Below are 25,118 nucleotides of genomic sequence, written 5' to 3'. Positions count from 1 at the left end.
CAGGAGGGGGGGCAAGAGATGCTGAGCTCCAGGGCCCAATTCTGGTCTGTGGGGCTGGAAGGGGATGGCACAAAACCCCTGGGACAGTCCCGATATGTAAGGGGTAAAAGGGGATGGGGCTAGATGGCCATGACACTATCCTAGTGCCCAGAGGGCAGCAGGGGTGGGGGGAGTGTTAGGTTCCCAGTAGACAATCCCAGTCCTCTGAGAGTGGCTGGGAGACCTACTTTAATTAACACACCCACAGCGTCACATGTATGCAACATCCCATGTTTCAAAATGGTGGTGGGGGTACTTTAACTAAAGCTCATTCAACAAGCTTTAGTTAAAGCACCCCTGCTGCCATGTTGAAGTTCTGGGAAACTGGACACACATGATGTGGAGGCTGCTGGAACATGCTAATTAGCATGCGCCAGTAGGATGATAATTACCACATATTGGAGCATGTCTGGTACATGTACAGGTGCCTAGAGGTGCTTATGGTGGCTTTCTATTCTTGATTTACTAAGTCACAAGAAGATGTGATTTATGTGGCTAAATCATTCTCAATTCCATTCCCCATGCACCTCCCTATATCTAAAGGACTTTAGTGCCCTATATATGTGGAAATATAGCTACATGAAATAGCTGTGTCTGTGATCAGCTTTTTTCTAGCTACATACAGGCTTTGTATGACTGGAAACATTCTACTAAGTGTCTCTATCCACGTAGAACGCTGAGGGGATAGAAAAATATAGTTATGCTCAGAGTGTGACTACAGGGACTTTACCCTTATAGGGAGGTCCCTGGACAACTGGAGGGGGTGGCAGGTAGGCATAGCTGAGCCAGACACTAGAGAGAAAGGCAATTGTGGTGATCCTAAGGGGATTAGTTACAGCTAGGTTTTAGGCTGTAGTTATAGGGATTGGTGGAGCTGGGGTTATATTAGGGACTCAGGGCCATCCAGAGGGTTCTTAGGTGAAGCAGAGAAATGCTAGAGATGGATCAGGGACACAGATAGGGAACAGGAACAGAGTGCGTGTAGCCAGACAGGAGTGGAAAGCTGGGAACCCTGAGGGTGGCTGTGTGTGGAAGGGTACCAGGTTAGGAAGTGGGATGGGAATCTTGAGGGAGAAGTTCTTCTTGTGTATGACTTCAGAAAGTCAACTCCTCAAACTATTTAAGAGTAGTTCCATCAATATTACTTCAATCTTTCAGAAAATTCACTCCCTCTGGTGGACCATATAGAGGGCAGTCAGTAAGGATATGTTGAGCTGTCTGATCTCCTTTGCCACATGGGCATGATGGTGAGTTTGTAAGGCCTATTTTATGTTTGATTTCATGGAAGGTTTCATAGCCTGATCACAGTCAATTCAGGTTTACCCATGCCTCACGTAGGAGTTTATGACCAGGTGGATTAGAGGACAGTAATTGTATGTAGTTGTGTAGTAGGGTGTGGTTGTTATTTCATTGTTCTTCCCACCTTCTCTGATGTCATGATGATAGTTTAACATCTCCTACACCTTCTATGATGTTTCTGGCAGATACTGGTAGGGGTTTTCTGTTTCTTAGACATTTCTGTGCTCAGTATTTTTCAATCATGTCATGTAGTGGATGGTCTTCCTGTTGGGCTTTGGTTCGCAAATCAAGCAGTATTCCAGATTTCTTGATGTTATGGGGGGACGGGGGGCAGGGCGTTCCTGCCAAGATGAACATGTTTCTCTGTTCCAGATAGCCACTTATTGCTCATAGTGCAGAATTCAGGACACTGTTCAATTTGCAGGTGTGGGCGCTATTTGCCCACACAGGGAGGCAGTATTCCACTGGTGCATAAACCAGGACTAGTGTAGTTGTTCTCCAGGAAGAGAAGTCAGCTCCCCATGTTGTACTGGCTAGTTTTTAAATGGCTTCTGCCCTTGAGTTTACTTTGTGCCTCAACTTTTCCAGGTGGTGGTGGAAGGTTAGGCTTCTGTTTAGAGTGACACCCAGGTAGGTTGGTGTTTTCTTGAAGGGTAACTTTTTTCCCTTCACAACAACTCTTGAAGGGAGAAGTGAGAAGGAACAAGGGAAGGAGGGTGATGGACTGGGTGGTAGGACATGTGAGCCTAAGGCTGTGCCTCCCTATGGGATGCTCTACAGTCCTCCCCTACATGCACCATTTTGTGCTCTAAGCCCTGTGCCCATGAGTGAAACCAAGGCAAAAGGGCACTGCCAGGCTCTTATTGTACATACCTTATTTCTCAGCTCTACTTTTTGGGGCACTGAACCTGGGAACCCCATTAGCCTCTGGGTTGTAGATGCTAGAGGCCAGAAGGAACACATAGGAAGCTCCTAGTTGAAGCTCACTGTCAGTGTTTGCCTCTGTCTCTCTTCCAGGAGCTATAATCTTGCCCACCAACCGAGGTCCCTCTGTTGGTTTTTTTTAGTATTATTGAACTTCATGTGGCATCCACGGCCCCTTAGAGCATTGACTTGCTCCTGAAGTATCCTCCACAGATAGTTCCACTCATTGGAGACAGTCTTAAAAACTCCCACATAGAGGCATACACAAGCACCCAGGGAGTGTGGTATTGGAATAAGAGGGAGATTAAGATTTACTGAGGCCCTGGGAAAACACAAAATTGGAAGCCCCCTCTAGAGTTGCACCAATTTATCTGTCACATATTGGACTGGCACCGAAAAAAGGAAAATTAACATTATCAGCTACTGGGCTTTTTTTTGACCAGTTAATGCCATCAATAAATGCCATGTGCACATGGCTAGGAATGCAGCCAGGAAGCTTAGAGAGCAGCATCTGGCCAGTAAGTCTATGAGGGGGAAAGAGTGTTGGGGAGGGAAGGAGCATAGGAAGGGCATATGAAGGCCCCCAACTGAGGCAGGGAGTGGGCAGGGGCAGGGGGAGATGCTGCCCAGCCAGGGAGATGAATGCAACCCTGGGACAGGGAAGCAAAATCTCCATTTTTAAACTTGGTTCCATTTTTGTCTCCCCACTAGTGATTGGCTGAGAGGCCTTGGCAACCCTACTTGCTGCTGCTGATGTGGGAGACAAAAATAGCATCATGTTTAAAACCATGGCTTTCACTTCCCTGCTGAAAAGTGAGCCACAAACAGGGCCTTTGATTGGCAGGGGCCCCTGGGCATGGGCTCCCCTGGCCCGTGCATTCATCCATGTATGATTGGAATGTCTTTAGCATTAATCTGCAGAGGCAGGCATGTCAACACCTTCAGAAATCTTCCTATGAATAACTAAAAAGTGAGCCTGATATAAGAAGCTCTGCATATTCAGATGCATGACTGGAGGAAGAGACTATATTCCATGTGGTAATTAAACATTAATGCCCAATTGTAATGGTATTTCCTTGTAGTTAATAGTTGTTGCTGCTAATGGGACTGAGGCAAAGCCTCCAGCTGTAATACTTAGGCAGGGAATCACTAGGATACTTCCCCTGAAGCTCCTTCCTCATGTAGACAATGGAATTTTTAAGAATGAGAGCCATATTTTCCAAAAGTATTTCCCTGGATTGCAGCAAAAGCAAATCTGCATTTTGGTGGTGCAAAATTGTTTTTGCACAATTGAACCCCAGAACATTTGCCTGCCTAATGACAAGTACAAAACCCTGTAGCCACAAATGCAATTCTTCTGATTTGTCCCTGTGGTTCTTTTGGAGGGTAAAGAACTGCAAGTGGAAACAACACCTGCAAAGAGAATATACAATGTTCCTTTTTTTAGATCGTTCTTTAAATTGGGGAGATATTGAGGTTGCAATAAAGTTTCTAAGAATAAATAGATGCAAGGTATATCCCATTCCAGGTGGCTTAAGGATGTTGGAAGATAGCCTCCACTCTGAAAAATTTGGCTCCTTTAGGAGGCAAGTGGCAGCCAAAAGATAATGAACAGATGGAAAAGAATCATGGCAGGGAAATGACTACAATTCCCTCACATGGTCTCCTTCCCCAGCTTGTTCCAAGAAAGAATGAAGGGAAATAACTCACAGGCAGAGGAAAATGGTGAAACTGAGGAACTAGAGGTCAGATAGTGTAAATAAAATGGCAAGGAATAGGATGATAGAAAGTGAGATGGGAATCATGGGCCAAGGGGTCAGGGATGCAGTTTAGATTTGGCTAGAGGTAGAAAAAGCTGAGTAAGTCATATATTGGCTAAAGAGAAGAGAGGAGGAAGAAACTAACAATAACAAGAAAGGTAGAAAAAGGGAAAAGAAAGAAAATGGTGTGGCATTGAGACAATGAATTAGTGCAATGAGAGAGAGAGGAGGGAGAAAAGAAAGTGTTAGGGGAAAACAGCAACAAAGGACAGGCAAGATTTCAGGACACAACATCTTCCTTGATTCAAATCACAGCCAAAAGCCCTTTTGACTTTATCAAACCATTAGGGTAGTATGGATAAGAAAACCCACTGTATGAAGTCCAGCAGCACACAAGGAAGCTGCCCTTGTCTCTTCAACCAAGATGATGGGGTACCCATTTACAATCTGGGTTCATTGGGGTAGCCTTAGACACAATCCAAGCACTAGGCATAACAACATGAATCTGGTGTTGAAGAAAGATATTTTGCCTGATTTGAATCTTGACTCCCATTTCCTTTAAAAAAGTTGTACATTTCCTTGACATGATGCAGGTTGCAATTAGGGCTGTGCAATTAGAGCTGATATTTCTTTTTTTTTTTTCTACTGAGAATATTAATTTAGGTTGTTAATCTATTTTTTTAAATGAAAATAAAAGCCCAAACCTGAAAAGTTTTACAGAACACAGATTTTATGTTTTGCCTTTTTTCAAGACGCCAATATTCTTTATGAGACAATTTTAAAAAATGTAAAAATTGCCTGAAAAAAACAAACTCTATAGTCCGTAAGAACAGAGGAAGGGCCAATGAGAGGATACTTTAGAAGTAAAACAATGGGACAGGTTTTTTAAGCTGCTCAACACCTAGTATCTCGCACTTAGATAACTAATTAAATAGGCAAGTTATGATTAGAATAAGTTTTCATTCATTTCATTAGAGTAATGGGTTTATGTTGGATCTTATATACTTTTCGAAATATAATCAATATTCAGGCTGGGTGTGATGCCTGGAAGAGTGTATCTTAGATAACATTTGGATTTCAGCACAGTGTTCTACAAACTACATTCAGTGTGAGACACGGTTGCATATTAGGATATGTTTGGAACTCTTTCAAAAGGAGAACATTTCAGAAGGGCAGCAGCTGTGTAAGGTCTAATTGTTATGTGTGAATGCTGGGAGAATGAGTCATGTGCAGCAAAACCACTCCAACTTTAAACTTGGATGAAGCAGTGTTAAAGCTGGAGTGGTTTTGTTACAGCTGAATTGTTTTTGGCTTGTTCACACAGAACAACTACAATATACCTGATCTAAATCAAATATAGCTACAATGGCCCTACAGGAACAGCTGCACCATCTGGTGAGTCTCAACATTCAACAGCAGTCTAGCCACAACCCTCAATGAGCCAGAACCTGCTGGGCTTCAGAACAGTAGGTAGCACTTGACCTAAATCTGTCAACTCGCTATCACTCCAGGATTTCTGAGGAGACAAAATTGTCAGCCTAATCAAACATGCATAACATGATAGTAACCCAAAATGGCTGGAGCAAAGCCAAAGATCTGGAACTTTCTGTTCCGTCATGGAAGCTGTACAACATTTTTGACCAAAGATTCTTTTTGGTAAAAAATGAAAATTTGGAAGCAGCAAATCAAATTATGCTAATTGTGAAAAATACAAAAAATCAGGAAAGTATTTTGAGTTTGTTTTTGAATCTTAAATGAAACATTTTGTTTTGACAAAACAGAAGCTTTTTTTTTTAAAGTTTTTGGAATTTCCAGTCAAGAGAAAGAACTACAATTTGCACATATCTATCCATGACCATCAAAGCCATGCATTGCAAGATGGAAATCTAATGTACCATATATTGTGCCCATCTATGACATGCTAACAAATAGACTATAACAAAAAGCAACCCATTACAGTAGCTGAAGAGTTTGTGCTCTGAACCAAATATCTTTAAACTTCACACTGAAATGCAGCCTAACCATGGATTTTTCGGCATTGTTTGCAATTTTATTGTACCATGCATTCAGTTCAAAGTAGCTGTTTGATTCTTTATTTAAAAAGGAAAAAGGGGGGGGGGAAGAGCTTGTATAGTATATGACAGTCAGAAATGGAGAATTACTTTGCTTTTGTCTGCATTTTCACTGAGTGCTATTGACCAGAGGGTTAGATATTATGTAGTTGATCCACAATGGCAGATGTAATCATGAAATGTAGACAGTTAAATTATGCTGAGGATATTTCCCCTGCTGTCTTAAAATAAAGACAAAGATGAAAGCAGTTAGCCAGATTCTCAGCTGGTATAAACCAGCTGAGCTCCATGAAAAGTTCAGTTAGTTGATGAAGAATCTTTTGTGCAACCAAAATTTCAGACAGTTTTCAGACACTTCTGGTGTCTATGACACCCAGTGCCTCCAATCAAGCAGACTTCTTGGGAAGTGCTTTTGACACTTTCTCAGTGCTGTGAAGAATGGCTTTAGCCAAAGTTTATCTTTTAAGGTGCCTGTCTGGAGCAAAAGGATCAGCTTCTGACACCATTGTTGAAGATTTACATGGCATCAGAAACTTTGTGTACACAATGTTGCTACTGGATTCTTATGACTTGGATGACTGCAGTAGGTATTGTATCTGGAGGAGCCTTCAGTGCAACAGTGCTGGTCAGTGCCCAAAAAGATATGCAAAGATAGCATGAGAGACTTGGAACATGAGATCAGTGGTCAACAAGCTCTCTTTGGTATTAGTCTACCCACAAGGTCACTTGTAATGTGAGTAACACCCCCATCCCTCAACCATTTTGGATTTGGCCACCTACAGATAGAGATCATCCAGCTATCATCAGATGTAGAGACTACCCTTGCTTTCTGACTCCCCAGAAAAGTTTTGCATGCAGGCTGCCCATTGCTGGTAAGACTGTTGCCACCATGGGGGCAGCCAAGCTGGCTCAGGGGAGAGACAAGCAGAATGTGCCAGCCAAACATCTTTAAGGACTTGCAGACCATAAATGAGATTATGGTGCAGTACATGGGGCAGCTAGCCAGGGAGGGGCTTCTTGACACCCCCCTCCCTTGAGTATGACTGCCTATGGGGAGAATTGAAGAACTAGGTCTCCTCTGTGGTGGACCATGGACAAATGGAAGAGTATATTCAGAAGAAGTAGAAGGATCTGAGACCATGGGTGAGGTTGCATTTCCTCAAGAAGAGGCAAGGTATGATGGAGAACTTAAACTGGGTGACCTCCATTACATTCATTGCAACCCACCCAGAGTGAGTGGCCTCCAGGTCATGGTTCCAGAAGTCTGTGATGTTGGTGGGGTACCCTCTCAAAGAGGAAATGTACATGATGAAGTAGGTACAGTGGGAGCCTGGCAGTGATCTCCTGTTTTGGTTTCTCTCACAGGCAGTGTCCAGAATCTGCCATACCCCATGGAGAGGCACAGTACCCAGAGATTAGGGCCTACAGGACCTCCCTTCCCCCTATTCCACTCTTCTCAAAACTCTCACCTCAATTCCTATGCCTTCTACCCACAGCTGCCTTCAGAGTTCCCACCCAATTTCTCACTCCTGATTGACTTGGTGTATCTTTTTTCCACTTCTTGCCTGCCTTCCCAGTCTCTTCTCAGCCTTTCCCTGATACCCCAATATCCCCTTTAGATGCTCAATGCTCCCCTTGTCCTTAATATAGCCCTTACCCCTCTCTCAGTCTCTCAAGCTAGCCTGAGTATGCTAAACTGAATTGTAACCTGTTTCCCTGAGATCCCATCAATCATGTCTTTCTTCTGTTCCAGACCTGCACGGTTACATGGGTTAATAGAATGCCAACCACAGTACACGATGATGGTAGAAGCTTGGCAAAGTTAGGAGCAAATGGAAATAGAGCGTTATATAATCGGAATTATCCTTACCTACAAAATGTTAATAAGAATCAGCCCCAAATAGTAAATGCATTTTCCAAATGCTTGCCTGGGAAGATATATTATTTCAAAATTTAGCCATGCAGTCTTTGTTGTTGGTGTTATACATTTCCCTCCCCCAATATGGAATGGAAGATGCAATAAAAAAAAAAGCAGGCATGCTTTTATGTTTGTTTTTACAAGAGGTTCAGTTTTAGAAAAATAAGACCAATTATATCCCTACGAGGTGTAGAAGTGCACTCCTGCATAGTAATTAAAAGCATAAGTGAATGAAACAAGGCCACTAGTCAGAATAATATTTTTCCATCTTCCAATGCAGTCTTTTTCCTTTTTGGCATTCAGGTACTTTATTGTGTGTGTATCCATTACAGTGTGTTTTAGAAAGACTTAATGAGTAAATCTCCTCTGTGTAAGCCAAAGTGCTTCTCTTCTCTGGAATCCATATTAAAATTAATATGCAGAATATAAAATGCAAAAGATTAAAACTAAAATAAAAGAAAATATTGACTCACTAAAAGGAAGTGAATCAGTAAAATTAAACGAAGCAGCCTGGAGTGGATTTTCCAAGCAACTCAGCTACTAATCAGAGACCTGAATAAAGTGAGCAGATTTTTAAAAGGCCCTACAATCCATCTGCTTCCATTGCTGCTGGTAGGAGCTGCTGGGCACCAAAGGTGGCATTCTGTTGCCTTCCTGCTTGTCCATGTGCAGAGATTTGGTTATCAACTAGTGATATTATGCTTTTTCCTGTCTGTGTGATGGGATCTTGGGTCACTTATGCACCTAAGGAATCCCTGCATGTATGACTACATATATACCTATACTGAGCAAGAAACTGAGGATTTATTTCAAATGGCTAAGTGGCTAAGGCAGTCACTTGAGAGGCCAGGGGGCCTGGATCTCCCTCGCACAGAAAGATTCACAGAATGTTAGGGGCTGGAAGGGACCTTGCAAGATCATCGGGTCCAGCCCCCTGCACCAAGCAGGAAGGACAACTGGGTTCAGGTAACCCCAGTGAGGTGACCGTCCAGTCTCCTCTTGAAGATTTCAATGGTAGCTGATTGTACCACTTCTGGAGAGAATTTATTCCATAGTCTGGACACCCTGATTGTGAAGAAGTTTTTCCTAGTGTTAAGCCTGAAATGGCCTTTCAGGAGTTTGTGGCCATTACTCCTGGTTTTCCCCAAGGGTGTCCTGATGAACAGTTGTTTGCTGAGCCCTTGGTATTTTCCCCTAATATAGCAGTAAGCTGCAACCTTGTCCCCTTTCAGCCTTCTCTTTTTTAGGCAGAAGAGACCCAAGTCCCTCAGCCTTTCCTCATATGGCCTTGCAAGTCTTTGATCATACAGGTGGCTCTTCTCTGGACTCTCTCAAGCTTTTCCACATCCTTGTTGAAGTGCAGCACCCAGAACTGGATGTAGTACTCCAGCTGCAGTTTCAGCAATGCTGAGTAAAGCAGAAGAATCACTTCCTTGGTTTTAGTTGAGATGCATCAGTTGATCCATGCCAGAGTATTGTTTGCCTGGCTGGCTACAGCATCCCACTGACAGCTCATGTTCATACTATGGTTTATTATTCCCCTTAGGTCCCTTTCAGTTGTGGAGCTAGTCAGTTTGGTGCCACCGAGCCTGTAAGTATCTTGGGGATTGTTCGTCCCCAGATGGAGCACTTTAAACTTCTCAATATTGAATTTCATCTGGTTCCGATGCACCCAACTTTCCAGCCTGTCTAAGCCTGTCTGTATCTGCAGCCTATTTTCAAGTGTGACCACACCCCCCATAACCTGGTGTTGTCCATGAATTTGGCCAGTGAGCTCTTCACGCCCACATCCAAAACATTGATAAAGATGTTGAAAAGCACTAGACCAAGCACGGACCCCTGAGGGACATCACTGGCCACTTTTTGGCAGGATGACACAGATCACAGTTCATTAGAAAGCACAGTTCATTTGAAATCCAGGGTCCTATCCCACAGCAAGCTTCCTACCCACCTAAATGTCAAGCAGTTAAGCCCTCAATCCTCCAGTTTTCCCATGAGAACATTATGGGATACCAGATCAAAGGCCTTTTGGAAGTCTAGGGGGGTTTGTACATGACACAGAGGTTTAATTCTCCCTTAATTGAAGTGGTTGTTTTTTTAAAAACACACTTCAGTTTAGGGTGAAGTAAACCCCCATGTCATGTACACAAATGTTGAAGCCTGATCCTTACCTGCCTCTCCAGCAGTGTGGAGGGGAGAGCGAGCTGCTGGCAGGTAGAGCAGTCCCTGAGCTGCAAGGGGGAGGAGGGAGCGGGGAGCTGGTGCTTCCCTACCTGGCAGTGGTGCTTCCCACCCCCCACTTCGGGCAGCGCCTGCCCACAGGCACCTGGCTTGGGCAATCCCAGGGGGCACTGCAGCCGTTGTGGAAAGCACTGGGTGTCCACACAGCTAAGGGAGGCAGGCAGGCTCGGGGGGGAGGGGAAAGAGGGGGAGGGAGAAAATGATCAGGCTCGCCCCTTTTTTTTTTTTTTTTTTCCTTCTGTGGAGCCTGCCTTTTCAGGCTGCTTCCAGGCTGCTTGCAGGGTCTGCCTGCACAGCCCCTGAGCTGCACAGGGCCCAGTGATTCCTTCTGCAGCTGTAGGGTTTAAAAAGTAAAAATCCTCAGAGGTGTTTTACTCTGCAGTGCCCCAAAGTCATTTGAAGCATCCCAAAATCATTTAAGGTGCATTACACTGCCAAAAGTGTTACAGCAGGTGGAATTAAGGTGCAATATGCTGCCAAATGTGCAAACAGCAATGCCATTAAAGCGGTGCAAAAGGCATTTAACCCACTTTAAACCTGCTTTAAAGTGCCGTCTACAAATGCCCTAGGTATACAATATCAACCTCCTCTCTCTTACCCAGGTGGCAAACTACCTGGTCATAGAAGGAGATGAAATTGGTAAGACAAGACCTGCCTGCAACAAAGCCAGGCTGGATGTCATTCAGAATCCTGTCTTCTGCAAGTGTATCATACGCAGACTCCTTGGTGAATTTTTACAGGATTTTTCCTTGGATAGAAGTTAAACTAATTGGCCTATAGTTGCTCTTCTCTCCTCCCTTTCTTCAAGATGGGCACAATATCAGCCTTCTTCTAGTCTTCAGGGACCTCCCCTAAGTGCCAAAAGCTTTCAAAGAGTTTTGCCAGAGGTCCCACGATGATTTTGGCCAACTCCTTCAGCACTCTTGGATGAAGTTCATCCAGTCCTACTGACTTATAAAAGTATAAATTTTCTAACTGATCATGCAACAGCTCAACATCAGCAGTAGGAAGATGGCCATTCCCACCATATCCATTCTGAACCTTATCTAGTATGATTTTCCCCATAGTCCAGTGAAATACTGAAGCAAAATAGTCATTCAAGAGTTCAGTTTTTTCCTGAGTGTCAGTAGCCAGCTGTCCTGAGTTGTTAAGCAATGGCCCCATGCTTCCATTTGTTTTCCTCCTGTTCTTTACATACCTAAAGAAGGACTTCTTGTTGTCCTTGATTTCTATAGCTGGTTTAAATTCAGTTCCACTTCAGCCTTTCTAATCTGCTCCCTACAAGTGTGGGCACTTGTTACACAGCCCTTCTTGGGGATTGTCCCAAGCTTCTATTGCTTGTACGCCTCTTTCTTCTTTTTTAAGAGGGACATGATATCCCTATTAAGCCAAGAGTGCTTCCCAGCCCTTCTGCTACCTTCTGTCTGCATGGGAATGGACTTCGTTTGTGTTTTGAGGACCGTATCCTTGAGGAACAACCACACTTCATGCGCTTCTTTCACCTTCGGTCACTGATCATGCAGTGCTTCCCTACTAGTGCCCTGAGCCTGTTGAAATTTTCTTTTTTGAAGTCCAAAACTTCAACCCTATTAACTGATTTGCTTTCCTTATGATGGACAGTGAACATCATGGTTTCCTGGTTGCTGTCACCCAGGCTACCCTCTGTATTCAAGTCACTCACAGAATCATCTCCTTGGCCAAGATCAAGTATAGGAGAGCGTTACCTCTGGTTGGCCCATGCACTTCCTGAGTCAGGTAGAGCTCTTCAATAGAGGTCAGGAAGCAATGTGACTGATACAACTTAGCCAAGTGTTCCTCCCAAGAGATGTCTGGGTAATTGAAGTCACCCATGATGACCATGTCCCATGCACTCACGACCTCTGACAGTTCTTGAGAGAACTCTAAATCAAGCTCCTTCCCCTGGTTTAGTAGTCTGTAGTATAAACCTACAGTTAGGTCTCTCTCACTGGATCCTGCCACCCTTCCCCCTCCCCACCCCCATAGTTTGACTCACATAGTTTCAAGCTGCTCTCCTTTGGCGCTGATGTCGGCCTCCAAGGAGGTGTACTGCTCCCTCACGTAGAGAGCTACACCTCCACCTTTCTTTCCTACTTGGTCCCTTCTGTGCTGGGTGTAGCTGTCTATGGCTATGTTCCAATCATGAGAGGAGTCCTCCCAGGTCTCCATAATCCCTACTAGATTGTAATACCCACTGGAGAGTAGGAGGACAGGGTCCTTTTGCTTGTTCCTCATGCTCCTGCCATTAGTGTACAGGCACCTTAGTCCTTCAATTGAGACCCCCAATTTCCTGTCACACTGAGGGAGAACCATCCCCTCAGCTATTTCAAGAGTGGCTTTCCTAGTGTCCCCAACTTCGGAACTTTGTTGTGTGCACATCCCCGGGCATGCTCCAGTCAGTGTTTCCCTGTCCCCCAGTGATCTTAATTTAAAGCCCTATGTTTCAATGTGGGTCTTCCCTCACTGCCCAACATAGTACACTGACCATTACACCATAAATCAGTCATTTCCACAGCCTTTCTGTGGCATTTCTTTGAGGTTGGCTTCTTGGACAGCCATGAAAGGGAGATATGTGGGGCAGGAGTAAAAGATCAAGCCAGAGGTGTGTGGCTTAGTAAAATGACTATTAGCCTGAAAATGAGCAGGGGAGGAAGGAAGGGGTGGGGGGTTGTTTCCTTGTCCCAGTCAGGCAAAAACTTCCCTCTGAACTGACTACCAGCCTTTTTTTTCCAGTTATTGTGGCAATGACTCTACTTCAAAAGAAGCACTAGAAATGGAGCTGCTTAATGCCTGGCCCATGGCATGGTGGTTAGCTTGCTGGGCTAGGAAGTGAAAGAGGCCCTTTTTCAAACTCTTGCTGGGTGTGCCTATGTTGTTACATGCAGTCAACCACATGTGAGCTACATTCCTGGCTATGAGTCCAGGAATAGAATTCCCTGAAGGTGTAAGCACCCAAATGGGGCAGGAAAGAATAAAATGTCACCCCAGGTATTTAGCAAATCAGATCCCTTCTCTCTGGGTGCATCTACATGAGATGTTAGAAGCTCAGTGGATGAATTCCACTGCACATGAGCAGATCCTTGTGAAAGCCATGCTAATGCACTAATGTGTAGTAAAATCAGCCTACTGCACATTAGCATCACGTAAAAGACATGCTCCAGTGCTACTGTGCAGTAGTACTAATTATAGTGAAATAAATGTGTATCTGTTATTACAGTCACTAAATGTAATGCACCATAATTACGGTGCATTAATGCATGTGTAGATATTACCTCTATGTATATGCAGGTGACCTTGTGTTCTAGCAGGTCTTACTGTGGCATTGATGCACTAACCTTTTCAATCTCTAAGTATAGACTAATGAAGCTGCAGTTTGCACCATTTGAGCTAATCCTAGCTCAAGCAGGAGTTAATTCCATCAGTTCATACTCCAGTGTTTCTTGCCTATACTGGGTCTTTGTTATGATGCTCTTACGTTGCTGTCTGAGGATGACTGTTAAAAGTCTAGTAAAACTCCAATATAGACCTTCCCTCAGGGGTGGATTAATGCACAGGCCCATGGGGCTTGTGCCCAAGGGCTCCCTGGGGGTAGGATCTGGGACAGGGGCCCACCATGCTCCCCAGCCTGCTGGGGAAAGTCCTGCAAAGCACTAAAGCTCCATCATATATTAAACGTGTGAGAGCTGGCAGAAGGCAGTGGTTGGGAACTTGTCTGACCACTCTATGGGGATGGTTGGGGTGAGGAGTCAGCAAGGATTCCTGTCACCCTTGCTGTTTGCTGCCCAGCTGGTCTGTCTCTTTCCTGTACCTGTGCATGTGTGTTGGGAGGGGTGCGACCCCAGACTGACCCCAAGCTGTGCCAGATCCCACCACAGGGCACTGCATGATGCTTCATTTCCACTACTAAGGACTGCTTTGGAGCAAAAAGAAGGGGAATCCCGCTGCCCTTGGGATGCTTCCTGCAGTTCTTAACCCCAAATAAGGAGGTCAATAGAGAGGGGTCTACATCTCTCCCAAGTGATGGCAGCTTATGTGGGGAAGTGTGAGCTCTTCCAGGAGGTGATTAGATAGATCCATCTGTCTGTCTGTCTAGAGAGATACATTAATATAGAGAGAAAAATTGTGTATATATATGTATGTGTGTATGTATACATCTATATAGATATCAATATAGAGAGAGACAGAGGTCTAGAAAGAGATGTGTGTGTGTGTATGTATTAGCGATGTGTGAAATGGGCCATATATGATTTGGATTTGGATTTGGCCCAAATCAGGGGACAGTGATTTGATTAATTTATTTGGATCACTGCTGTCATTTGATTCAATTGAATCTGAATCTGAAGATTCGATATGGATTCAAAGAAACAGCGATTTGCCATAGACACAGCTTTAAATGTTTTTTCTCTATACCTCAAGATACTAGGAATGGCTCATGAACTCTAATAGTGGTGCTGATGGAGCATCCCACAGGAGCGTGGGGCCCCTGTGCTTGGCAGTGGACCTGGAAGTGGACTGGAAGTACTTCCAGTCCACTTCCGGGTCCACTGCTGAGCACACAGCCCCCCACCCCCATCCACCCCAACTCAGTGATTGGCTATGGGGGAAACCTGGGTGGCCCCCCAGACCCAGGAAATACCAGTCACTGAGCCACGGGATGGGAGGGAGGGCCCCCGGAGTATTCTGCAGTGGACCCAGAAGTGAACCAGAACTGCTTCTGGTCCACTTCTGGGTCCAATGCCAAGCACACTGGGGACCGCCCCCCCCGGCTCCTGTGGGATGCTTCATCCACCCCACCATCTCAGCATTCACGAGCCACCTGGTACATTGAGGTATGTAGAAAAAACATTTAAAGCTGTGTCTATGTCTGAATCATCGAATCTCTGAATTTTTCCAAATTGATTTGGAAGGTTCCAATTCAATTTGGAGAGATTAAAGGGTCTCCCAATTAAGTTCGGATTTGGAGATTTGGCTGCCGAATCAGGCTAAATCGCCGCCAAATCTAATCAGCGACCGAAGCTTTGCACAGCCCTAATATGTATGTATATATCAATATATCTATACAATTTTGGTTACATAATTATTCAATGGTAGTATTAAAACAAAGGTGTAATAGGTATATAAAAGAGAGAGCTTTACAGTACATGAAGTTTAGTACATGTTTAATGTTTCAGGAAAGATTTAAAAAACCCAAAACATTAATTTGTATTGTGTAGGCCTACTGCTTTATTTTAACTGCAAGAAATACTAACAGCATTCTTAAACTCATACTTGAGGCTATAGGTATGGCCTGTATTTTTTCTTGTAATAGTTTACCATAGTGTATGTACAATGTAAAATGTGTATTTAAAAAAATAGTCAAACAAAAGTCTACATGAAAACATCTTTCCTTCTGTGTTATTATATATTTGTGGTGGTCCTATGCATCTGAGTTATTTTCCTAAGGCAGTTGTTTTATTCAGATTTGTGTGTGGCAAAATTGAGTAGTTTACTTTGACATTGCGTGTTGTGTTTTATTTATTAATGCACTGTGTAAATTTTTAACCAGTCTATTTATTAATGCTTTTTGATACATTCATGTTTATAATGGGGTGTGTATGCGGGGGGGGATCCAATTTTCTGTGTACCCACAGCCCTAATAAAACTTAATCCACCACTGTCTTGCCTAGAAGAAAGAGATAAGGATAAGATCATTGTCCACTAACATGATTCACTAACAAGAAATCATGCTTTTTTGCAGGTGTAAACCCACTGATCTCAAAGCATGTAAAAGCTGTAGTAAGGCTTACACTGAAGCCCAGAAATAAGATGAAGTATCAGCCTGAGAGTAACACTGAGCACAGATCCCAAAGCTCCTCTTGGGTTCTATGTTTTGGGTATACCTACAGGGTCCTGGTAGCTATTATCTTTGCCATGTGTTAAATGCTCTTAAGATGCGAGTGTCCACAGGTTAAGGTGGGAAACGCTGAGTGAAATGCTCTCTCAGCATCTTAAAGTTATGCTTCTTTGACCAAAGGTTATCTCCACTTGGTGTAAGGCAACTCATGTTTCAGTAATGTCAGTCTGCCCCATAGAGCCGATATCAGCAATTTGTGGTCCTTCAGTACCCCAAGATATACCGCTCTCTGCCACCACCCCATGTGGAGACTCTGTCATCCAGAACTTTACTGACAAACAGCTGGGGAGAGCATGACAGTTGCGAGCAGGGAGCTACTGGACAGCCAGAGAGGTGGAGACCCAAGTGGCCATGGGAAAGAGTTGGCAGCTCCTATCCATGCACTTGCTTACCAGCCCTCTGTCAGCAAGTCAGAGCTGTGCATATTAGAGAGGGTATTAAGTCTTAATGGGTGACAGCTGACATCATGTGCTAACTCTAATACTGCCTAACATTCCTTAGAGTTAGTATGTGCAAACTATAATGTCTAAGAATACCCTCAGTATGTGCTCAGAGATACTCCAAGAGATACTGCATATCTAATCAGAGGATCCACTTCTCATTTCCAGGGCTTTACATGGAAGTATTGTCCAGAAACCTAAGGATTCAAAAGGGATAGTATATTGAGGATAGTCAAAATCCAGAACCAATCCCTTTTGCTTTTCCTAAATAATGGCAAGCTGAAACAATTCCTTTAGTGCAGATTCACTGTCCAAAAGAGAACATGGCATGGTATGATTTGTGAATGAACTAGCTAAATAATCTCCGTAATTAAAAAACTTACTAGCAGTAATAAGAGAATCAACTGTGCTGTATGTCTGTGTCCAGATGAGCACAGCCATGCTGAAGGAAGCAGTGTGGGGTTTTTTTAAGCCATTCAAAAAAAAAAAAAAAGCAGAGCAACACATGAGGGGGCAGCGTGCACTGCTCAAAACCAGAGCCTGGCTGGCCGGAGCAATGTTCTGGCTGCTGTCCAGGCTCCAAGGGGCAGGATCAATGCTGCTGCAGCTCCAGGAGGCCACCAGGACCTCAGAAAAGGCTGCTGGGGCCAGCCTACCTGGGGTAACCTGCCACATGTCAGGGGGCACATGGCACAAGCATTCCATGGGGACAACTAGCAGCAGCAGCAGGTGGCACAGGTGTTCCCCCGAGGACAACTAATGGTGGCACAAGGTGCACAGCTACTAGTTGTCTCTGGTGAACCAAACAAACGTCCATGTTCCTGTGGACATGGTTTATGAGACTATATTAGTTTGATGATTAGGAAATGAAGTCTCATCTAAATTCCAGTGGTGAGCCCTGATTGAGCAAGAAATTGTAGCACATGCCTTACTGTGAAAACTAAACATTCTATTGTTACTTTAAGTATACGCCATTCTATTGGCCTCCCATATGCTTTCTTTTAGGCCTAAATCAGGCCCTGTGACTTTATAGTAGTAATGGAATCCATTATTCACTTTGACTCCCCGGGATTTTTTCAAGTTCTCATAGATTTCCAGAAAAGAAAAAAGGTGTTGCAAAATTTTGAAGAAGGTTCATCTTTCACTCTTCCTCATGCTGTCAAGAGCTTAAGTTGATTTTTCCATCTCCTTATTTCTACTAGTGATGAATCCCTTGTTCCAGTTGCTTGAAGCCTTGGAACCCTTCTCCTGTGTAAGAAGTCTAATGACCAGCTATGAAAAATTACTATTACTCTGCAGCTACTGCAGACCATAACATTTTCTGACAGTGATTTCACCCCCGTCACATGATTAGTGTGTCCCCAGAAAGGTGATGTTTCAAAGATGATATATTTTCCATTAATGGCTGTAGCAGAGCAATGAGTTCATTTCCAGGTAGGCACATTATATCAAGCTTTACCTTATTACATATTGTGGTGAGAAATAGACTATATACAGATATGTTTTAGTAAATGATATATCTGAATCAGTAGGTGGTAACTTTGATTGAGTATACTACATATCAGATCCAGTTGCTAATATAGCTGGTTCAAAGGGTAATGCATTTAGTTTAATAGCTGATCTATCTCATTTAGTAGGCAATGTATCTGAATTAGTAGGTGATACATCTGACCTGCTGGGTGACATATCTGACTCAGCAGTTGACTAACGTGATTCATTCTGGAATATATCTGCTTCAGTAGGTGATATTTATATTTTTTTAGTGGGTGATTGATTCATTTAGTGTCTACTCTATCAGATTTAGTATGCAAGCGGTTACCCCTGCACCTCTCCCGTACCACATGGTCTTCATAATTTTTCCAGTATTTTCTATATCAGACAATGGGGTTTGATCCAAAGCCCCCTGTGGAAAACTTTGTGCTTGCCAGTTCAAGCCCATAAACCTTATTTTGCTTAATCACTTTCAGCATGTCTGCTAAAGGAATACAGCAATCTAGTATGGTATCAGAATCTGGCCCAGTGCGATAACACAGTTGCAGCTATGTGGAATCTACAGTGCAAGTGGAAAGATAATAGAGAGACTGCTAATTTATTGAGTAAGCAGAATGGGAACAAAAATGTATCTTTTGATTAGCATCAGCATATTATCCATCAGCAGCATGCTGCCTTAGGCAGTGGGCTTGGAGCTGTTAGCCAAGAACTGATTTCACTTTGTTTAGCTTAGCTTATTTCTTTAGTCTATTTTCCTTATTTGTTGTGACAAATAAGATGCAATGAATAAATATTTAATAAACTGTTTTCAACTAAGGGCTGCATTGCTGCCAAGTGCCATTTTTTTTTCCTGTGACACTTGCATAATGGTACAGGCATGATTTAGATGGGTCTCTTCCACTGCTATTGAATGTTTTTGTTTTTTAAGGGTTTCAAATACTATTGACCCAGAATGGAACAACACCAGTTTCCTTAATTGGATCATTTATGGGAACTGAATCCCTGATATCTGGATCCATGAAAATGAATCTGTGGTTGCATCTACTCATGCATCAATATGCTTTTTTGAATGCACATTAAATGTAGTACCTCTGGGCACCTATACATAAGCGTAAAGGCCTCTAAAGTGCTGGAAATCCAATGCGTTGGAGCAACTTGGTTAATCAAGCCTGCTGAAGTGTGGCAGTTACCATGCTCCAGAAGCCTCCTGTGTCCATGGGAAAGTCTCATGCATCAGCGTTCCCATGCCTAACAATGGTGGTAGGGATGCTTGAACTCAAGTTTGTTGAGCAAGCTGTAGTTCAAGTGCCCCCACTGCCATTTTTAAGCATGGGGACACTGATACATGAAATATGGTATTGTTTTAATAAGAATCACTCTCAGAGCCACTCTAATTAAAGCACCACCTTCCCCAACTCCCAGAGCATGTGTAAAAGTGCCCTCTAGTGTGAGATACTGAATTAATGCGCATTAGGCTGACCTAATGCACACTAGCGCAAGCATGTGCTTTTTAGGTGACACTTAATGTGCAGTAGCCCATTTTATTGTGTATTAACTCAATAGCACTTTTTTTTACACACCACTTCAATAAGCAGCAAAATAGACTACTGTGCATTAAAGCACACGTATAGATGCACCCTGTATTAAGCTAAAGTGCGAAAAGCATCATCCCAGAAGCAGTAGTGGACTGAAACAGCTTTAACATGTCATCCACAAGCAGGAGGCAAAACCCTATGTTACTCAGCCACATGTTTAGATTCTTCCTCCTCAGACTAGTTTTTAATACCACAAAGAACTCCTTTGAAAGGATTTGTGAACTAAATCTGTAGAACAGGGTTGCCCTCAGTACCTCTATGGAGGTTTCCAGTCACAGAAGAACTAGATGTAGCTCACAGAAGTATATCAATATGTATCTAAGTTCCTGGTAATGTTTGAACCCTTCCAAAGCGTCCTTTCCAAATATTTAGCTACACACATTCTATCTAATAGCTGGGGGTATGATTTAGAAGATCTTCCTCCCAGTGCATCTTCATGATTTCTGAGCTGATGACTTCATTGGCCAGGTGTTCTCTGCACATTTAGCAATATGACAACAGTGGCATCAGTCATCACTATCAATTCTTCGATAACAGCTGAAAGAATTGTTTGAAATAAACACATTCATTTTCTTGTCCACCAGAGCGAAGTATGTGTGAAGACTTAGTCTCATGCAGCAGTTTATCTAAATCACTTAGGAGTTGCCCACAGCAGGATTCACATGGAAAGGGGTGCTATTGATTTGCTGTGACTTTCAAAAATACATCTCTCTGTTATCCATTTTTAGGAATCCAGTGATATATGTATAAAAGGGGTGATGGCAGAAGAGACACCTTACTTTCACCTCTCATTAACCCACCACAAACATCCTATAATAAAAAATGCCCAATAACAAAATGTCCAAGGAAGACCCATCAGGAGAGGTAGAGTATGTAAGGACTATACAACTTCTCTTCAATTCATAATTTTTAACAACAACAAAAATAGTAGTTAGGGACCACATCTCAGTCCAATTATTAAGAGTGTAAGTAATGGTTGGATTTCTAAATCTCTAGGTCAAATCCTATTCTACTCTGTTCATATCCCTGAAAAACTGTTAACATGCTTACTTCAGTAACTTGCATTCATTTTAGCCCTAAACCTAAGTCACAAGAAATGGCAAGGATAAGTAGAATCAACCGACTTCTTGTATTAATGGTTTTCCAGGAACTTGAGAAGGATGGAATAGGATTGCCTCTAGATGCCAAAGTGCTCTTTGTTTTGGGGGTGTTGTTTATAGCTGTGTTGGCTTGAGGCAGGGCCAGGCAAATCCGGTCCATGGGCCAAATCAGGCCTGTAGTAGATTCCATTTCCCAGCAGCCTCTTCCTGTATTGCTGTAGCTGGTTTCCATGGAGACTCCAGGAGCAGTGGAGCCCTGAAAGTACAGGGCCAGAGTTTCCATGCAGACCAGACCCAGCCACCTTGACAGGATGGGTGTAAACTTTGAAATTAATCAATATATAGCGGGTAATGTCCCCCTGTTCCTTCTTTGGACCAAGTTTCATAGATTTCATAGACATTAGGGCTGGAAGGGACCTCGGGAGATCATCGAGTCCAGCCCCCTGCCCAAAGTTATTTAAAAAGAGCTTAAAGTAATGAGAGGGGTTTTCAGATGGGGTGATAAATGCTCTGTTATCAAGGAGGGGGGGAACCCCTCCCTAATCAGAGCGTCCTGCCAGGGCCTGGCCACACCCCCTTCACCTCAGCATTGTGGAAGGGAAGGGATGGATTCTCTAGTGCCCCCTGGCTTCTCCCCTGAGCCACTGCAGGCATGTGCCTGCATGTCTAGGATGCCTGTACTGCTGCAAACTGGTTTAGCTTAGCCAGGTTAGACTAACCTGCAAAGATTGAATCAATTCAGGCTTAGGCTTTTTGAATGTCTTTCCCTAGCGCAGATTCCTAACTGATGTCAAATGATCTGACCTCAAGCTATTTTATCAGTCCTTGCAGCTTATTGACCCATTCAAGTTACCCAACATTTGGATTGTCCAAAGTGCTTTTGGCATTACTCTGACAAGCAAAATTCATGCTTCTTCAATGGGATCAAAATGAGGCGCCAAAACTGATCACTTTTCATACACAACATCCAGGACACCTGTAACACAACCAGTTCTTGTTTAGCAAAGTCATCCCCTTGTGGCTGTCTGGATCCTGCCTTGGTTGCCCCCTCTGGACGTTCAAGGTCCCACCCTATTGTCTTTTCTGACACACCTTGTTGTTATAATTGGATAGGGAAGCTTCCTGTAGAGGGCAGGGGGGGTTCCCTTCAGCTCTTGGGTACTTGTCTGGGCTGAGGCCCCTTGGCCATGGCCTGTCTTACTCCAGCTGGGCCTCTCTGCCTGAGGTCCACTGCCCCAGGACCCTATGCTCCCAAACCCCAGCTCCATCCTTGGCCTTCATGGGCGTGCCCTCAGTCTTCTCAATCCCACACCATAGTCCTTCTGCTGACAGGAGCACTCCCCCACCCCTTTGAAGGGTTTCGGACCTGGGGTGTCCTTAGCACCCTTCTTGGTAGTCTCCTCCTCTCCTAGAGCCACAATCCAGTCCTCCAATTCATCTTCAACATGAATGAAAAATATGAGTATCTGCTCCAAAACAAAAGGTTGTCTCAGCCCTGGATCAACACCACACCATGGCAATGAGCTATACCACACGGCCAAAATATCTCTGCTGCCTAGTGATGCAGGGGCCTTCCTGCAGCTGCCTACAGTCTGGAATTTTTCCTCCTTGGCCAGTAAGGCCCCTCTTCTCCCAGTCTCACCCACAGACATTATTTTATAAGGCCTCTGATCCCCTCTCTGGGTCACCTGACCCATTACTTCTTCCCCAGACCTGTCAATCACTAGCTGCACTGTGCTGGCCACAACTGGGGCAGGTGGCCCTTTTATTAAAAGGCCCTCTGCCCCATCAGTTACTCCAGAGGGATGAAGCCAGCATGCTGCTCCCTGGTTCCTTCTCTGCTTCATTGATCAGTTAGGGGTCCCATTACAACCTCCAATATAGGCACCTAAATTAAACAGGTGTTTAATTGTTGTTGCAAGTTCTTCTGCAGATTTTCTGAAGCTATGAAACAGACTGAAGTCAGTTGCCCTTAAGTTCCTCTAACAATTGAGCCAAAGAGTAAAATACCAGCAAAAGTGGCACTAGGATTGCTTCTGTAAGGAGTTGCTATTCCCATACTTTATCTTTGCAACCAAGCAATGACTTGTCAAATAAACTAAAAGTAGGTGCCAATGTATTTGGTGTTTAACTTTTGTTATATATTAGGAGGCTAGTTTCAGAACTAGAAGTTGGGCCTTTGATGCCTGCTTCACCCAGATCATTGTCAGGCTGCTGATCTGTCCTAATCCTTACATCCTTGCCTAAGTGGGGGGCAGGGAGCGGGGCTCAAGCCCCTTCTCTTCACCATCTTGGACTTTGGGCCCCTCTCTCTCTCACTCCTTAGGGCTGCAGGCCCCTTTCCCAGTTTACAGTCTTTAACAACTCTCAATTCCCTGATGCATTGGGAGCACCTTCTTAGGTGCCTCCCAAGGCCTCCACCACCCCACAGCCACAAACATGTCCTCTAGTCTTACACAGTAATATGCATAAAGATACAACACAGACTTCTTAGCTTTACTGCCAGATCACTGCCAGTCTTCTTTTAACCCCTGTGGTCTGAATTTCCTTTCCCCAAGTCTGGCAAGGGCCAGACCAAGACCTCACTAAGGGTTCTAACCTTATAAAGCCCTTAACCACACACCCGTGGGTCACCTGACTGGCCTTTTCTCCATCAGGCCTGTCATTCATGGCTTGAGGCCCTGCAGCCTCTGTGTTCCAGGCTCTGATTGAGGTTCCTGCACCGTGGGTGGGTCGCTGCTTCTCTCAGATCCCCTTACTACCCAGTGATCCTTACAGAGTATCGGAGTCAGCTTGTAGTTCTCTGATTCTCTCTTCCGCAGTAATGGAGTAGGGGACCTGTTACAGCATGTCTCAATGCTATTTTTATATTGGTTTTTGATTAGAAAAAGAAAGGTTAAATCTGATAGGTGGATCCTAAGCCATAAAGAAATAGATTTCAGCCTTTATTTTCAAAAGCAGGTAGTGATTTTGGATACCAAATTTGACATGCTTTTAAAAGGGCCTGAATTTTTAGAAAGAAATGAACATCTACTCCCTGCAAACCAAGCCACCCAGACAACTCTCAGATCAATAGGATATTCCAAATTTATCACCACTAATAAAAAATTTAGGAAAGCTTTAACTACTGGAGGTCCATAATTGTATTAAAAAAATGCTCAATGACTGTCTTTAGAACAGACATGAAATAAATGACTCTTTTGAACATTCTGTTCCAGAAAATGAAGCATGACAATGATATGTAGCAGACTTCCCAATTTGAAATACTGCCTGGTACAACTTTGACTTCCTATTCCACTGGCCAGCATTTTTAATTGGAAATTTAAAAAGTTAATCCATCAGGACATTGAACTACAGCCACAATGATTTTCTAGTAAGACAAGGTCTAGTAGTAGAGCCACAGGGCTATGCCATTTATCATGTGAGTGTTCACTGAGGCATACAATTGATGCTGAAAATGTTCATACCCAACCATGTCTTTTACTTCTACTGTGAATCAGCCTTATCTAGAATTAATATACATGTGAAGACCTGCTTCTCTGTCATGAGATGAGGAAGATGTTTTCCAGACAGTTCTATTATATCATAAATATATATTTATCACAAAGTATGGCTCCTCAGAAATCGATGTGTTAATAGCACATATTTAGCATATGTCCCTTCTGTGGCTTCCATACCGTGGCTGCAATAGCTGACAGCTGAAAACATCATCATGATGCTGTCAGATGGGCTGTCTGTATAAGTGGTGATAATCAAAGTATTTCTGGGCTTCACATATCAAGCTACTGGGATCTGGTTCTTCTGAGCTTGTTATTGGCAACAGCATGTGAAATTGACTAACGTGGTTTGAGTGTCAAAGGCCTGTAGTGCAGACAGGAATATTAACCATAAATCCAGTATAGCACAATAGTGGTGTCTGGGTGTCTGGCTTGAACATAAGACCTGAGCTTGCAAATCTGATCTTGCCTGAATAGACCTTCCTCAAAGGAAATATTATGAGGAATGGTTTTCATCCAGGGACTCTGTTCAAATTGAAACTACAATCTAAGCAATATAAGTGATTTCAGGGATGCATCTAGACGTGTCCCTGTCACACCTTTGTTACTGCACCGTCATTTAGTATTTCCTTTAGGTGCAGTAGCAGCCTGTACTGTGCTGTGTGTGACATGCACCATTATTTTTAGTGTCATGTCTGAGTTTTACCTGTCGGTTAGAGTGCCGATGCCAGCAAAGCAAAAGACCATAATAACTTAGTAAGGACGCAGGCCATAAAGACCCCTCGGCACTAGTAGCCTTTATTTCTTTGCTAAAAGAAGCATTGCAGTTGG

Source organism: Crocodylus porosus, unplaced genomic scaffold (assembly GCF_001723895.1).
Source record: "Crocodylus porosus isolate Cpor-Errol unplaced genomic scaffold, CroPor_comp1, whole genome shotgun sequence".
NCBI classification, from domain to species: Eukaryota; Metazoa; Chordata; order Crocodylia; family Crocodylidae; genus Crocodylus; species Crocodylus porosus.
The sequence above is the reverse complement of the archived record's forward strand: the minus strand, read 5'-3'. Positions refer to the sequence as shown.